We start from the raw sequence: 16,687 nt of genomic DNA on the forward strand, positions 1-16,687 counted from the left end.
GGGTTATCATTTATTCATTCATTCATTTGGGAGAGTGACATGCTGCCTTTGCTGAGATGGAGCAGAGTCTCAGCCTCTGCATCCACATCCCAGGCTGCACCCGGTTCCTTTTAGACACTCTAGCATCCAGAGCACTGGGCTCAGAGCAGCCTGCCTGCCTCCCCTCCTGGTAAGTGACTTACTCACTGGCAGGTCGGACAGCTGAGAGCAAGCAGGATTGTAAGCAGCCCTGGGGCCGGGGAGGGGAAAGCCAGCGCACAAGCTCTTGGCTTTCACGTGCAGGTCCCAGACCACTTTCTCTTGCTCTGGAAGAGGAGGGGAGGAGGACCAGATAGGGCAGACACTGGCATTATGCAGTTTGGGCCATGTTGTGACTCTGGTACCCTGAAGCTCCACGGGTGGAAGTGTGTTGCAGGGGAAGACTGCTCGATCCTTCTGGCCGAGGAGCAGCAGAATTTGTTCCTTTCTAGGATGTTAGTTTCTGAGAGCTCTTCTATGTATTAGGATACATAGAACTTCTGAAAGCCATTAGTTTTGGGACTGGAAGCAGAATGACTGTTTTTTGATTGGCTGAAGTATGGCTAATATTGCAGTTCGGTAAAGTGTCAGGATTATGTCAAGCAAGAGCATTGAGGCAAATTTTCCTGAGCCATGAGTTTCGTTTCGTTTCGTTTTTTCTTTTCTTTTCTTTTCTTTTCTTTTCTTTTCTTTTCTTTTCTTTTCTTTTCTTTTCTTTTCTTTTCTTTTCTTTTCTTCTTTTCTTCTTTCCTTTCCTTTCCTTTCCTTTTTTCTTTTTTCTTTTCTTTTTTTTCTTTCTTTCTTTTTTTTTTTTTTTTTGAGCCATGAGTTTCATCCTGGTCAGCTCTCATTCTGTTTTTAAAAGTAAGTGAACAAATGATATGCATGTGATTGTAAATGTTCCTCATTCTTTTAAATGTGTATTTTCATGGGTCCCCATTACTGTTGTCTTCTCTCATCAAATCTGTTTTTCAGATGTATGGTTACAGATTGATGCAATATCATGTCTTTTATTTTGAATCAAATTTATTTAAATCCTTCATCCAAAACAAGAGCTATCTGAGTCGATACCTAGGGCTTAGATTTCATGTGCTATCAGAGCAAAGTCTTAAAGTTAGAAGTTCCTTTGGGTAAGAGATGGCACTGTTTCTGCAGCTTGGAAATGAAGATGGTAATATTCAGCTTCACAAAATTGGACATAATTTAAAACTTTAACATACTTTCCTGCTTGCTTTATTTGTAAATGTTGATCCTGGCACGGAGAACCTCAGAGCTTTTCTTCTTTTCTTGTTTCACATCTCCTTAGGAACGTGCAAAAGGAAAGGTAATAAAGGACAATCTTTTCAAGATAAAACATGATTCATAAAGGTGACAGCCACGCCATATGTGAGCAGTGATTAACAGCTGCAGAGTCTGCTAACGGCTTTTTAAAAATAAAGTGATAAAGCAGATTTTCCCATTATTTTGTGTTTCGGTGCTTGCTCAAGTGCGTCGCTCTGATTTTTTCTCAGCTTCATTTTATTCTGTAGCAGTCGAATTACCCTTTGTGTCCCTGCAGTGCTATATTAGGGCTTAGTTCAATATTTCGCATATACCCCTGATTATTCTTCCAGTGATATTTTAAGTTTCAAGACGATGTGGTGTATTCCAACTGTAACCTCCCCTAAAACCAGCTCATTTTATTTCTGTAGAGTGCATTTGGGTGGCCAGAAGGGAGAGCATTTCAAGCCTTGCTCATTTGGAATTGGTTTAGTTTAATTTAGAGTCGTGATGGCAGTGGGCATGGGCTTGATGAAGTGTCACGAGTTTAAATGGCCTTCCCCTGCCATCGCCAGCAGATACAGGCTGCAGGGCTGGTGGGTACAGATAGTCATGAAGACTGTTCACCTCTGAGAGGTGGGGTGGAAGGGGAAGAAAGCTCTTATTTTAAAATTCAGTTGTCATTTTAGTGAAATAATTCTAGGAAATACATTTTCATGATTTCAGTTGTCTTTGGCAAACTCAGTGAACCTTCTTTTCCTGATTGATAAGTCCCCAGCAACTTGCCTAACATAGGGTGATAGTTTAATCTTGTGTGGGTCACAGTTCCCTTGGAGAATCTACTGAAAGCTAATGGACTGTCTCACCTGAAAAGCAAGCACAACCTATTTGTAACCAAGTGTGCTTCTAATTTCGGGGTTTACGGATGTAAACCTTCACCTTTTCCCTCCAACAGCCCTTTCATTGTCTCTTCAACAGAGGTGTTTTCTCTGACTCATTTCTTTTTTAAAAAGTATGTACATGAACATTTATAATGTTGTGGTATTTCTGTTAGAGGGAAAAGGGAACAGTAGAGCTGGAGATATCTTGAGAAGCTGGAGTTGCCTGGGGTCTTTTTTTTTTTTGGTTACCACAAAGAGCTATGCATTTGTCAAGAGTTCGACTCCAGCCTTCCTGTGTTGTCTGGGGCACAGTCCAGATTAAGTGTCTGGGTCCTCAGGGGTGGATGAAGGAGGTGCTGTCAGGGGGTTGGCAATGAGGGAGGCATGGCTGCGTGCCAGGCCGTGTCCTCAGAGGCACTCCCCTGCCCCCACCCCGTGGAGCCTCAGAGCCCTGATTCCCTGATGGGCTGCCCAGGGAGCCAGTGGATTGAGTATGTCATGTGACACATTGGCACAAATAAGAGGAGAAGACCTCCTACTGCAACTCCTGGTGCTGGCCAGTGGGGCCTCAGGCTTCTGCCCGGACATCCTCCAGAGCTCTTAGCCCTGGGCTGTAAATGCAGCCTTCCTGGGGCTGACTTCCCAGGATCAGTAGCACCGTACCTGCAGGAGATGGCAGGTGCTGACCAGTGAAGCAAGTGAAGTGTTGGAGGTGGTTTACACACAGCTTTATCCAGGAGCGCCGATAAGCCTTGGACTAGGTGCTGGGTGCCCTGTAAGGCACCAAGAGATATTTTGGAACAAGAAAGGGAATAGTGTAAAAAATGGAAGATCCTGAAGTACAAGGGTAAGACTTGTCCTCTGTCCCTCTTTTCTTTTTTCTACCTACCCTTCTTCCTTCTACCCTTTTAACCATTTTTCTTTCTATCCTTCCTTTCTTCTGTCGTCTCTTTTTCATCCTTCTTTCTTTCCTCTCTTTCTTTGTTTTCCTTTTATCATCTTTTTCTTCCATCCATTCTTCCTATCCTTACATCCTTCCTTTAAGTCAACAGATATATCCAGGTGTCTCCCGGGTCTTTTGCTTCTTAGCTTGCACGGAATTCCAATTTCCTCCCTGGTGCAACAGACCCGCCCTCAGGCTACTGTGGGGCATTTTTCTCCTGTGTTACCTCTTCCCTACTCTTCCTTTTTTTGTCTTCTTTAATCACTAGCATATATTGAATACCTACTATGTGCAATTTACTGCCTTAGGAAAAAAAAGTAAAATAATTATGGACTTCACTTTCAGAAAGCTTAAGATCAAACTTAGGAATTGAGGCATGTGTATGTGAGAAGCCAGATAATAGAGTAACAGTTATATGATGCCACAAAACAAGAATGCGAGATGATGCAAGACAGTGTGGGCATCCTTGCTAGATGAGTAGAATGAGAGACATTTTGGGTTCAGAGAATGGAACATTTTTTTGTGGGGTGGATGGGTTTGGGGAAGTCTTATAGAGAAGTTATGTAAACTAGGGTTCCAAATAGGATTTTCATATTTGGAGAGGAGAAAATGTCAGTCCAGGAAGCGGGGACTGATATAAGTAAAAGCTCAGCAGCATCTCCTTCCCTCCCCCCCACCCCACCTTCATTTTCCAAGGGAAAGTTCCAGGAAAGTTTTCCTCTCTTTTAATTCCTTTGGCTTCTCCTCTCCTCTCCGTTTTTATTTTTTTTTAATTTATTTATTTATTCATGAGAGACACAGAGAGAGAGATTGCAGAGACAGAGAGAGAGAGAGGCAGAGACATAGGGAGAGGGAGAAGCAGACTCCTCGCTGGGAGCCCGATGTGAGACTTGATCCTGGATCCCGGGACCATGACCTGAGCTGAAGGCAGGCGCCCAACTGCTGAGCCACCCAGGTATCCCAAGGCTTCTCCTTTCCTGATCATACTGCCTTCTCTCCAGTTGTCATTTTTTTTCCCCCAGGTGCCACTTCTCTTCAGCTGGCAGTGGGCTCAGGGGACTCATTCAGTTTATCTCAGACCCTGCCTTGATCAGTAGATTGGTTACTTTATGCAGCATGTGAAGAGCCATTTGGAATGGAAGTCTAAATTGAGGAGAGAGCATTTGAAACTTATTTCCCAGCCATAGTTGAAATCCCAGTCTTTAATTTTTGGCAGCTCTTGGGTGAGCCAAAGTACCGCTCTTAGGGCTAATGTCTGACATGCTGGAGATCTCAGAGAGCCAGGAAGTCAAAGATCTCAGCTGGAATTCCGAGTGTGGCTGATCTAAGATGGTAGAGTCCAATCCAGGATGTGACCAACTTTTGGCATGTTGTTAGATTTTTATTTTCTTTTATTGCAGCAGCTCAAAGTTCAAAGAATCTTAGAGATTGTCTTGACTTTTACATTGTTCAATCCTGTAGGTCAGGAAACTCTCCTGTTTTCCTTGCTCCTTGATACATATATTTAACCTGTGTTCTTGGATGTTTCTATAGTAAATGTATATCTTATGAGCTGAAAGCAATTCATACTATTTTTTTTCCAATATCTCCAGTCTGTGAAGGAGTATTTTATTTTCAGGTGCCTGATGAGCCCTGATCTTAGCCTGATGTCTGGGTCTTTCCTGGCAGTGACTAGAATGAAATCTGACTGATACACAGTGGTGACAGTCTAGCTGTGGAGGTTGAAGATTCTAAATTTGTTCCTGCTGAGGCTGGCATTTTTCTGTGATTGTTCCATGCAATGTATTTAACAGCTTACCCTCATCAGCAGCATTCCTTAGGAGATAGAGGATGGCTGGAATCCCCTTGCCTTGTGGCCTTTTGATTTTTGCCATTAAGTAAAGGAAATAATCTTTTTGTCAAATATTTGTTGGCTGCTCAAAAAAGACATTTTCTCCTTAGTAAATTACAACTGATTATTTAAAAATTCACATTCAGGCATCTCGTATGTCGTGTGTGTGTGTGTGTGTCTGAGGAATTAGAACAAAGAATTCCTTTTCCTTCAAGGACAGTGTAGTGATTCTTAGGGTCTATTTGACTTTCTTCCTTTTCTTCATCAGATGAAATCTGGTTAAAAGAGTTATCTTGTAGCAGAAAGAAAGAGGCAAGATGGCCCTGGTGGTAAATGGAAGCCTCACTATAAGCTATTCTAGAATGGCATTTGTCAAAAGTCAATTTTGAAATGTTTTATTCAATTCCATCTTATAAATGAGGAAACATAGGTATAGAGAAATATAATGGTTTAGGCCAAAGTGATTTGGACCAGATCTATAGTAAATTAAAGGAAAACCAGGATCTGATAAAAGATTCTCTGACTCTTGGAAATAGTTTGAAAATAGAATCTTTATTTGTAACTTATTACCGAAATATGTTAGACAAAGAAAGTGATGATAAATAAATTAAATATTTGGTCAATAGAATAAATCAAATAGTTTGTTCCACATTTTATTTGGAATGATATAACAGAATTTTGAAGAAAAATTTTAAAAATGGAGGATAAAATGTTTTTCAAGGATATAAAGGTTTTTCACAAAGACAGGGTCTTTTGTAAAAATTTTCTCAGTTAAATAAAGTAAAAGATGGGCACATGGGTGGCTTAGTGGTTGAGCATCTGGTCATAATCCCAGGGTCCTGGGATCGAGTCCCATGTCGAGCTCCCTGCAGGGAGCCTGCTTCTCCCTCTGCATATGTCTCTGCCTCTCTTTCTGTGTCTCTTGTAAATAAATAAATAAATAAATAAATAAATAAATAAATATCTTTATAAAAAAAGAAGCAATCAGACTTATTGCACACTACATTCTTATAACACGACACAATGGCTTTAGAGGTAGAGAATACTAAGCTACCTAAACACTATCCAGTTGCTCGAAACTATTAAATAACTGTTTTGTGAAAGACAGAAGCCAAGAATACAATATATTAAAAGACCATAGAAGTGTGACCCTCCCTATATACCATGAGATGTAATGAAAACTGTAATTAGACTACATTTTCTACTCCCAAATGCCAATGTTAGACAAGAAAAACAGATTAAAATAGCTTCTGAATCAAAAACATTTTAAGGAAAAAAGAAAAAGAAAAGAAAAAAGAAAAATCAAAACAATCTGGATATTAAGGAAGGAAAAAACAAGTAGTCTAAGGAACAAAGCCATCATTTCTCACCCCGGCTAGGTAGTGCCTCTGCTTCCTCTTCCTCCTCAGCTGCCCCTAGTCCTCATCCCAGTCACTGGGAAATTCAGAATGCTTGACCCCTGCATTCCCCCAGAAGCAGGATCTTGGAGATGAGAGTGAGAATTTGTCCTGGGGCCATTTTCTGTACCCTGTCCCCTTAGTGAAGGTTCTGAGAGTGCCTAGAAAGAGCGTCATTTCTAGCTGTTGGCATGTTTCCAAGGCATTCTAGCCTGATGCTATTGAAAAAGGGCTTTCTTTACAGAGCTGCAGACCTGTCTCCTTATAGATAGCTCTTTTTTATTTATTTATTTATTTATTTATTTATTTATTTATTTATTTATTAATTAATTTATGATAGTCACAGAGAGAGAGAGAGGCAGAGACACAGGCAGAGGGAGAAGCAGGCTCCATGCACCGGGAGCCCGATGCGGGATTCGATCCTGGGTCTCCAGGATCGCGCCCTGGGCCAAAGGCAGGCGCCAAACCACTGCGCCACCCAGGGATCCCGATAGCTCTTTTTTTTAAAAAAGATTTTATTTATTTATTCATGAGAGACACAGAGAGAGAGAGAGGCAGAGACACAGGCAGAGGGAGAAGCAGGCTCCATGCAGGGAGCCCGACGTGGGACTCGATACTGGGTCTCCAGGATCGCACCCTGGGCTGAAGGTGGCCCTAAACCGCTGAGCCACCCGGGCTGCCCCTTATAGCTCTTTTAATGGCATCTACCACTTTTAGAACCTGGCTCCCCTTGGAGAGGGGACAAGACAGTACAGTGTTGCCCACCTCAGGAGACAGTGGCTCAGAATGAGTCTACTGGCAATCATGCACAATTTGGCTTAGCTCCAATTCAGACTTTGTTTTTTTGTTTCCCATCTCTCAGAGTTGCTACTGTCTTTGGCTCCAAGCATTTATTGATCACCTATATTGATTGGATTATTAGAAGCAGTATTGCATAGAAGTTAAGAGTACTGGCTCTGGAGCTGGGATACCAGGATTCAAATCTGGGCTTCATCACTTGGAGCTGCATGATCTTGGGCAAATGACTCAATCCCTTTGTGTCCCAGTTCCATTATTTGTCAGTATCAAATAATGAAAACAGTGGGACCTAAGCCATAGGCTGTTGTGAGGTTGTTAAATGAGAAGGGACTCAAAACACTCTGAATAATGCCTGACATAGCATAAATGCTCTTTAGATTTTAGCAATTATTACTTTAACCTGTGGGGACACTGGGCAAAGGTGTAATGATACTGACAAGTACAAAATACTATCCCTGTTCTGGAAGGATTATGGTATAATCTGGAAAACAATCTTTTACTCATGAAGAAACAATTGGTCTTTTTTTTTTTTTTTAAGATTTTATTTTTCATTCATGAGAGATGCACAGAGAGAGGTAGAGACACAGGCAGAGAGAGAAGCAGGCTCCCAGGAATTGGTCTTGTGTTCTGCCATTTATGGAAGGATGAGTTGTTATGCCTGGGGGTGTACGCTACTCTTCCCCCTCATGGCCTGGCATGCATGGAGCAGAGGCTCCCTGTTTCCTAACAAAGGTAAAACCTCTAGTCATGTTAATGGCTTCCAGATCTTAGGCCTCTGAGAAATCTTGTTTAGATTTGTGATACAGGCATAAGTCCATATAATTGGCTAAAGAAATACAACATACATGAATTCTGAAATATGCTCCTGCAATTGAGGCCTTCTTTTTTGGTGTTTGTATCCCTTTGGTATATTGGGAAAATGTAGAAGAGAGACCAGACTGGTTTTCAGAATCTTATACTGATTTTTTAATCTTGTGATGCCCAGACAGATGCCAAGGGAACTAGCGTTTGGGGCATATCTTAGAATGAAACATCCAAAAAAAAAAAAAAAAAAAAAAAGAATGAAACATCCATGCTCCAAGTGAGTTCCTTCTCTTACTGCATGATAACAGTTTTCTCTGTTTAATCTTTTTCCCAAATCCATGATGATCAAGGGTAGAATCAGAGGAAGGATTTCCCACCCTTGCCATCTTGGGTTCTCATTTCTGTTTGTTCAGGAGCATCCCATCTTTGTGGCTTTCATAACCTGTCAATGAGCAGGGGCTAAGGTTCTCCCCATCTCATGCTCTGCACCACCTAGAGCAGGGGACAGCAGACTGCAGCCAATGAATCCAGTCTAACTAACCACCAGCTTTTGTAAATAAAGCTTTATTGGAACACAGCCACAATCATGAATTTGTGTATCATCTGTGGCTGCTTTTGTGCTACAATGGCAGAGTTGATTAGTTGTGACAGAGACCCTATGAACTACAAAACCTAAGAAATGTGCTTCCTGGCCCTTTATATCAAAAGTCTGCTGACCCATGACCTATAGATTAGACATAGGAAAAGGGGAAGGTTTTGTCCTGAGGCAATATCAACTGGTTCCCATGCAGGAAAACTGATGTTGCTTAAGTTGTAGTATATAATAACTCATTCAATTACAATTGAAGTTGCCCCTAGTAATATGCCATATTTTTCTCATCACAAAAATCATATGAAATACTCTGGTGGTGGGAAATTTAATGGGCTTCTCTGAAATGATTTCCTGTTTTCATAGCTATGCCATGCTGGCTATTACAATTTCAAAACAAAACCATCCTTTGGGCTTTGACCTTGCCTAAGTGTTGACTCTGAACTGGGTAATTGGGCTCCCAGCTGTTGAGAGCTGGTAATTGGGCTCCCCCTTACTCCTTTGAATATGTTGAGTTTTTCTGGGCCTCCAGCTATGTATGAAGTACCTCAAGGAGCCTACACCATGGCAGGTAGTCTGCCTTTCTACTTTCTGTCATTAGAGGGACCACAAGGAAGACACATGGTGAAATCCACACTTTTTGATCAATAAATCTTGTTTTGAAGGACAGTAGGGAGTTCAGGAGCCACTTATTTTCCGTATATAACTGATTCTGCTTTAGAAGTGGTCAGTCTGATCTCAGTTCTGTGACAACTCATTTTTGTGATTTTGAGCAAACTTCTTCCCAGAGCTTTTGCAGAGGATTGTTCACTGCACCTCATTGTGAGGCCTGTCTTGGCCTGAGATCCAGGCCACGTCTACTCGTCAGGCTTTGTATTCACCCTGGCTCAGGATTGGCTCCATCCAGATCAGTGCCATTTCTTATTTGCACAAAGGTGCCCTATGGGTTAGTGGCAGTTCTTGGTCCTCTTTTCTTTCTGTGCTTCAGTTTTACCAGCTACGGGAAATTATGCTAGCTGGTTTCCAAGGCATCTCTGAACTCTTTGATATGAAGGCCTTTTGAGGCAGTCTGTGTGGCTGGCTAAGCAGTTATCTTCATGCTCTCTGGTGCTCCCCTGCCTGGGGTGCCTTTGAAGCCAGCAGGGAAAACTGCATTCCAGGAAATGGGGCTTGAAGAGAGGAGAGCTCCAGGGTTGCTCTGAGGACAGGGCTCTGAAGACTGAAGGTAACAGTGTTGAGGCAAATATTGGATAGGAGAAGTCAGAGGGGTGTTGGATCAAAGGCAGATGTGGCTAAGTCTGGCCTGATTCTGCTCAGTACTGGAACAGAGGAGAATGACCAGAGCCCCTCTGTCTCCATGCACAAGGGGAACATGAGCTTGAGTATCAGGTATTGATAGTCTTTTCTCTGTGACCAGATCATCACTGGGGTCAAGCTTGGCCTGTGACAGTAGAGACCTGGGCATAAGAATGACCAGCTACCTGGTCTGAGCAATGGGATGGTAATAGTTAAGGAAGGCAAATAAGGTGGCCTGTGGGGTGTTAGTACATGGTGGTGGGACTCACTGGAGCCAAAGAACCCTCTAAGGAAAGAGGTGACAGGTCTGAGCATCTTTGAGATCTTTCAAACTCAAACCCCAATTTCCTCAAATTACCAAGATACTTGGTAAATTTCTCTTAAAAGTCTATTTTGTTCTGTTTTGCCCTCACTTTGTTGAGCCTTAATAATCATCACTTGGGTATTTGTAGCTGTGTGTTGACATAGTACTAAATACTTTATCATCTCATGTAATTTAAACTTCATACAGTTAGGAGTGACTGGTTCTGCCTGTGGTTGGCAGAAAAGGAAACTGAGGCTCACCAAAGTTAGATAAGCTGTCCAAGGTGGCAGAGCCAGAAAGATCTCCACCTAGAATTTATATCTAGATCTTACATTCAGATGATACGGCTTTTAAATGCTATGCCCTGATGTCTCCCTACGTGACCCCGAATGTGGCTAATTTAATTGTTAGTGCAATGAGGTTGCAGAGGAAGAGGGAACTTTCTTATATGTTCAGTGATAATATACCCCAGTGTTTCTCAACCTCAGCATTCTTGATATTTGTGGCCAGAGAATTCAGTTCTTGGGGACAGTCCTGTGCATTGTAGTATATTTAGCCTCATCCCTTGTCTCTACCCACTAGGTGCCAGTAGCACCCTCATTTCTGCCCAATTGTGACAATCCAAAATATCTCTAGACTTTGCTCAGTGTCCCCTAGGAGACCAAATTGACCCTGGTCAGGTGAGAATCACTGATATAAAGTAATGTTAATTTGCCATAAAATAAAATAAAAGCTCTGCATACGTAATTTCTTTATTGTCCTCCTTAATTTTTTTCTTTTGCACCAAGATTCTGTTGCACCAAGATTCTATTGACTTGGGCCATTCTCTTTGCCTGGCTGACATTCTGAACTGTGTCACTGGGAACCCTTTACCTTGTTGGCATCTTCCCAAACTCCCCAGACACCCTTTCTTTGAGCCTGGAGTCTCCTGGGGAAGTATTAGGAGCCAGCCAGCTATGAAAACAATGTGCTCTTCTTTGTGCTAAGTGCCTCTGCTCAGGCAGTAAAATGCTTCAGTGGCATAAACATATGGCATCAACATGGCCTCTGAAAACCACGCTGGGTGTCTAACAAGCATGGAGGGAAGGGGACAGGCTGTGTTGAGCTCCAGAAGCTCATAAAACAGACTCCTCCCACCCCCAGGAGCAGCTGAGCTGGTGTTCCTAGGCATCTTGACTCCACCCAGGCCAAGGCTTTATGGCGAAGAGGGCTGGTATCTTGAAGCCATTGCATTTTGTTCCTTTAATAAAACACCCTGCAGACCTTGACATCTGCCGCAGAGAAAGACCCAGAGCAGCCATGTGGCCCAGCGCCAGCCCTTACCTCTGGCTCCAGGCAGGCATCCTGTTGAGCTATGCTTTCTATTAGGTAAGAGGACACAGGCAGCTCAGCAGTGACCCACTGCTTTCTGAGTGCACAGCCTCAAGAGAGTTTTAGGCCCATAAACAGCCTGGGGTATTGGTCACAAAGCAGGTATCTGAACTGCTCAGCAGCCCAGCTTAATAATCCCAGGTTGCAAAAGGTTAGGGAGGTCATTGGCATAGTTTGCCAGAAAAGTGGGCTGCTTGTGAATTTTCATAATTATGCCTAGAGTGAGACATCTTTCTCCTGGGTAATGTCATTGTGGGGATTGATAATGGGTTTTTAAATTAGGTTTTTTTTTTTTTTTCTTTTTAAGAACATAAATTTTTTGGAGCTAAATAAAGTTACCAGGAAAAATCTTTAGAAATTTAGTTCAGTGAACTCTTCTTCGTGAAAGGATTAATGGGCATATCCTGAACTGTAGTGACAGCCTGAGGTGTACACATGCCTGTACCTTCATGTTCCTGTGCACATGCGTGCACATATATTGATTTCTCCATATGGAAGGATCAGATGAGCCTGTTCTAAATTCCATTTCAGTCATTTCCTGCACATAAGGCTTGGATGAGTTACTTAACATCTCTGAGCCTGTTTCCTTGTCCTTAAAAGAAGGAATAATAGTACATATATTACGGCATGGTTGTAAAAGGTTGGTTATAATGTATTTGAAGTTGCAAAGCATAGAAGGTACTTGATAAATAGTATGAGCATTATTATTATCACAATATCAGTTTTTGAACCATTAAGAAAAATAGATACCAAATCTAAGACAGAGCTGATTTTCTTGGATAACTCTTCAGTTATTAGGCTGTTATGCCTGATACTCCATGTCCCACTTGGAACTAAATGTGGGTGCTTTCCATCTCAAAAGAACTTTCTTTCAATCCTTATTTGATAAGGATGATAAGTTGTCTTTCATACTGCTAATTATTTCTACTTAACATTTCCAAGGGCTCAAGCTTTTCATTAATTCCGTAAACATTTGTTAAATACTTCATATGTGTCAGACACTGATCTAGGGGCTGGGAATTCAGAATGAAAACAAATACAAAGGGATGCCTGGGTGGCTTAGTAGTTGAGCCTCTGCCTTTGGCTCAGGGCATGATCCTGGAGTCCCCGGATCGAGTCCCACATCGGGCTTCCTGTATAGAGCCTGCTCCTCCCTCTGCTTACGTCTCTGTCTCTCTGTGTCTCTCATGAATAAATAAATAAAATCTTAAAAAAAAAAAGACACAAAGACCCTTGTTTGCTGGTAGTTTACATGCCAAGTTCACTTCAACGATGCCATTAGGAAAGTTGGGTGCCATTCACCATCAGAGGTATCCATTGTGAATAGACTCTGTGCCATCCTCTGTGCTGGGTGCTTAGGGAAGCAGGATGTAGTGATGAACAGAAATAATAGAATACGGAATATGGTGGGTGTGTTGAGTAATTGACACGTGAGCAATAGTGAGACAGAAAATATAAAATCATGACAGGTGTCATGACAATCCAAGAACTGATTTAGAATAAATTTATGGATGAATAATTCATTAAGGCTTATTAAGGGAGGTTGAGGGAATAGTGCCTGGAACATAGTTTGTGAATGTTTGAATGAATGGAACTATTGAATGAAGGAAAGGACTGCCATGTATGGCTGTATAGGTTTTATACTGCACAACTTAAAGGCATGCCATTTAAAGTGTGGAGATAGTGTCCAAATTGTGTGGTCATGTAGAATGGTTCTGCCAAGTACTTCACATACACAGTCTCATTAATTTTTCAACACTCCACTGTATAAGTGTGTTTTCCTCATTTTTCAGGCACAGAATTTGGGACTCAGGGAGGTTATTACTTGCATTGAGTCAGTGCGGGGGGGGGGGGGGGGGGGGGGGGCGGGGCGGGGGTAAGGTATGTAGGGGGGAGGGACTCACAGTTGGAATTCAGACTCTTCTGATTCTAGAGTTCCTGCTTGGAAAATAGGAGAAAACAGTTTCATGAAATTAAACTTGATGGCTTGGGTCTTGTCTTGCCTTTGAACCAAATATTCAGGTCTTTTGGGTCAAAAAGGAGAAATGAAGATACTGAAATGATTACTTTTCCAGGTCCTGGGCTTTAAACTCACAAACTCTGTAAGACTCCTGTCCTGTTTTCTCCTACCTGATCACATCATACTCTTGGCTCTTTTTTTTTCTCTTCTCAAAAGAAGCTTGGATCAAACATCCCACCTGGTAGAGATGGTGGGCACACCATTTGTATTATTAATAAAAACAAAAAGTAACAGCTCTACATCATCTGAAGGGAGGAGCTGTTATAGTAGGAGTTGTTGAAGCAGAGGTTCAGCTTGTCTGGCAGGAAGATGAATCCTGTTCTGATGTGCTATTACTTCTAGAACTCATTTTTAATGTCTCTTCATCCCTGAATCAGCAGTAAACTGGGTAATACAATGTCATGTCAGTGTCTTCTCAAGACTTGCTGATTGTGAAATAACAAGTCCTTCCTCGCACTGTCCCCCTGAAGTCTTAGCACTTCATGCCTATATATGATAACAGAAATCCACGGGAGGTGGGGTTGACTTCTCCTTGTTTGTAAAGACAATTTATTTCTCAATCAAATTTTTAATATAACAGCTCAACCCAAAGAACTACAAAGGTAAAAGCAAAATTTATGTATGGTTTAAAAATGTAAGTAACAATGAATACAGTTTTAAACTTTCAGAAAATGGAGTGTTGCGAGTTATATGACTTTGGAAGGGGAATTGCAGTATACCTACTTTGCAAACTGCTTGCTTCTTGTGCTGTACACGTCTCTCCTAATTTGAGAGCCCTGTGGGATACTTAGGAATAATCTATTTACCGTGGTAAATAGACTTTACATCCTTTGTTCTGATTATCTTTCATAAGGAAGGGGAGGAGTGAGGAAGAAATGTGTATTTCTGAGTTATGTACTTGATTTCCTTGATTCTTTCCAAGAGTTCTGAAAGGAAGATATTATTACCTCAATTTTATTAATGATAAAACTATTGATGATAAAACTGAGGTCTTCAGAAGTCACATGGCTCAGGTATATGTTCAGGTTTTTCACATCTGGACTATGCTGCACATTCTGTGCTCTTTCTACAATATTGTATATTTTAACACTTGGGAGGAAGGAAAGGACTGCTCTCCTTGAATATAAGGAAAAACAATTCTGTGCTAATAATAATATTCCAGGTAATTAAAAGGTAAATAAAAAACAACTGTAGTGGGTATTTAATGAGTAATTGCTTTGTGTTAGGCATTGTGCTAGATATTTTACTCTCACAGTGCTACAGTGAGGAAGGTACTATTTTTAATCCCCATTCAACAGATGATGAAGCTGAGACTCAGTGAGATAAATATCCTCCCCATGGTCACAGTTGTTAGAAGTGCTCTATCTTTGTACTCTTATGGTTTTATTCTTTGTTAGACTTTACATTTCTAGGAGGCAGAGAATATCCCCCATTAACTTCTTTATTCCTAGAAGCCCCTGCAAAGTGGTTTTTCTCATAGTAGGTGGCTACTGGACACCTGCATGGGTCGATGCCAACGGACCCTGAGGTCTGCTCTCTCCAACCTGTGCTTTTGGTCCCTTCACACATTTTGACCAATCATGTTTTATCAGGTGGGCAGATGGGGAAGAAGAGTGCCTTAACAGATTGTTGCCTTCTACAATAGAACATATGATAGGAATGGAACCTTCATTTTTTTTGGAGGGGGAGAGGGTGACTCTATTGGTATAAGATAGATTGTGCTAACTTAAGAAATAACCCCAATGGCTTAATACTATTGAGAAGCTCTCTGGGGCAGTTCTCCATTATCAGTGATCCAAGATACTGCCTTGATCTCTGGCTTTGCCACTTCAGTACAAGGCCTCCTTGGTAGTCACCACAGCAGGGCAGCTGGGTGTTGGCACTGTCTTGCAGTGGTCATTGAAGAAACACACATTGCTTCTAGTCACATCCTATTTACTGAAATTGGTCATATGCTCTCAGATTGCTAAGAAGGTGGAGAAGAGGAATCCTCCCTTGTACTCAGAAGGAGAGGAAATGTACGTATAAGTGAGCTCCAGAAGACTCTACCTTGGTGGTATTGTTCTTTACTTTTTTTCTACTATTGACTCATGGAAAGGATTAAAGGTAACAGCTATATTAACAAGATGTTTCTTCAGAGTAGTTTCATGGACTTGCACTTCTATTAGGCATTTGATGTTATTTAATTCCATATGCTTAACCACAGTGACTCATGTCTAGATTTGGCTATTTGAGGTTTCTATATGTTGGCTATACCAGTAGGTATATTTTTTTTAAAAATTGTACACCATCAAAAATGTTTTATTTTGAGAAATTGTTCTATTTTCTTGATACTGTCTCAAGGGATGGCTTACCTGGAGTTCTTGTTGTTTTTTTTTATGTCAGTTTAAAAATATTTTCCATCAGATTGTTATAATCCTTCATAAAATGATGCTAAGTAAAATTAACATAATATAAAACTATATGCATTATGATCCCAAATTCTGTGTCTCTCTGATAATTGCTGTCCATGTCTCACTGTCTCTCTGTCTCTCTCTCTCTCTCTATACACACACACCTCTTCCCATACTGAAAATCAATAATACATCAAAATATTAATAGCTGTAATCTCTGAACTTAATGGTTATTTAGTTTTCTATATTTTCTGAATTTTACAAAATTTTTATATGGAAATTCAACTTTAAAAAATTAACATTTCTTTTCTTTAGATATGTAATAAGCAGAAACAGTACATTTTAGATAGAGATATAGAATGGATATTTCAAAGTATGTATATATTTTTTCAATTCTGGCTCACAGAATGGAATTAAGTAGTGCTCATTATAGATTAGTCCCTTGCTCTGTTTTCTTTTTGAAGTCATGTAGAACTTATAGACGATGTTGAGAGAAGTATGCAGAGAGCAGGAGGGAGAGAGCTGTCATTCAGAACTGAGGGGACCATCATTTCCGTCACAAAATCCAATTTAATTAGGGTCAGCCAGTCCCCACATCACTGTCCCCCTCTGCTCTTTCAGGTTAGTTAATTCGGTATCTTCTGATGAATGTCATCTTGCAATTAAAATGCTGGTGCCGGCAAGTTTCAGCATCTCAGCTTCCATGGCCCTTCGCTGTCAGCAGCCTTGTCTTTTTAATCAGGACCTATATGACTCTCTTCCAACAAATAATTTCTTATTTT

The 16,687-nt window shown here is 41.1% G+C and overlaps 1 protein-coding gene across 3 annotated transcripts in view; it reads left to right on the plus strand.

Annotated features, from left to right (window-relative positions):
- The window catches only part of CPNE4 (copine 4), a 462,790-nt gene that overhangs the window by 23,626 nt on the left and 422,477 nt on the right, over positions 1-16,687 (plus strand). Inside the window, exon 1 of one of the 3 annotated variants that reach the window (XM_077865184.1) lies at positions 56-169. The exons of the other annotated variants lie outside the window; for them this stretch is intronic. The gene's annotated coding sequence lies outside the window, so the exon portion shown is untranslated. Of the gene's footprint in view, positions 1-55; positions 170-16,687 lie in introns of those variants that run through there. 3 annotated transcript variants of the gene reach the window in all.

The sequence above is a fragment of the Canis aureus genome, chromosome 22, assembly GCF_053574225.1.
Source record: "Canis aureus isolate CA01 chromosome 22, VMU_Caureus_v.1.0, whole genome shotgun sequence".
Lineage (NCBI taxonomy): Eukaryota > Metazoa > Chordata > Mammalia > Carnivora > Canidae > Canis > Canis aureus.